General features: G+C 34.1%; 1 long non-coding RNA gene across 1 annotated transcript; it reads left to right on the forward strand.

Annotated features, from left to right (window-relative positions):
- The first annotated feature begins 6 nt into the window (after positions 1-6).
- On the forward strand, positions 7-448 carry LOC109593417 (uncharacterized). Its single transcript, XR_002190943.1, has 2 exons — positions 7-159; positions 236-448. It is a non-coding gene; the product is annotated as an uncharacterized LOC109593417 (long non-coding RNA).
- Positions 449-1,186: the final 738 nt, after the last annotated feature.

Genomic DNA, 1,186 nt, shown 5'->3' on the forward strand with positions numbered 1-1,186 from the left:
AAATGAGACACTATTGAGTTATATTAATATGTTATTACAGGAGTGATTGGGTCCATTATTATGAGAACACTACTAGAGATTTACGTGTCTATTCTGCCTATCCATTGCTAGTCTATCCAACTCATTTTGCTGGTGATAAAGGATGGTACAGTGACACAGGTTAGCCATTACTAGTATATACTATGGTATCAGTAATCACAATAGTAGATATGATAAATTTTATTTTTATTTTCAGAGCCACCAATTGAGGTACTGCAGGAGATTTGTAAAAGAAAGTTAAAAGAAGAAGAGGAGGAAGCAGCAAAGAAGGAAAGAGAGAAAGAAAAGGAAAAGACAGAACTGTAATGAACTACTATTATTAGGTGAAATGTACATACATGTATTCAAATGGCATATTATTATTGTTGTTGTTATTTTCATAATTAACAAGACATCATTTAAAATAGCAGTGCATGTAGATTACAATGTTCTCATAAGAGCACAGCTAGATCTAGTCTAGTATGTGAGGGCTCCACTTGCATCTGGTAATGTGGGACTAAGCACACGATTGACTGCTCATGAAACTGCTACCTTGTCTTTTCACATAGACAAGGCGAAAATATAAGCAAATAGCAACCCTGTCTGTATACATGTCCATTGGGATCATGGTGTATGTGAGCCTAATCAAGCAAAGCAATGTACAAGTCTAGATACTGTAGATTTTTATGTACTAATGTATGGTTGAGTCTTTAGTCTATAGTTTATGGTAGCTAGTAAGTATGGCAGGCTCACTGTGAGAGATTATATATCGTTGAGTTAACTTTACCCCCAAATACTGATAATTAATAATAGAGTATGCAATACAAGCTCAGATTGTGTGGAATATTTATGAGTTCTGTGATGTGTCTATTAGAACAAGAGGAAGTGAGTGCAACAATTCAGTTCTCTGCATATTCTATATTATAATAATGTAATGATCTGTAATGATGGATTCTTTATTAGTTTGTGTTGATGTCATTCATGGTTGTTGTTGATTTTGTCATTTACCAATTTTACTTATGAGCAACTAGTAGATCCTGCCTCTGATTGATTTTATCAGCAATTGAGTTTAATTCAGTGTATGACTAAAGCCCAACATACACTATGCAACATTTGTTGCAAACAAAATGTTGCATGCAACACAGTTTATATAGGAGTCAATGGAGCT

This window comes from Amphimedon queenslandica, unplaced genomic scaffold, assembly GCF_000090795.2.
Source record: "Amphimedon queenslandica unplaced genomic scaffold, v1.1 AMPQUscaffold_1597_Cont26395, whole genome shotgun sequence".
Taxonomy (NCBI): Eukaryota; Metazoa; Porifera; class Demospongiae; order Haplosclerida; family Niphatidae; genus Amphimedon; species Amphimedon queenslandica.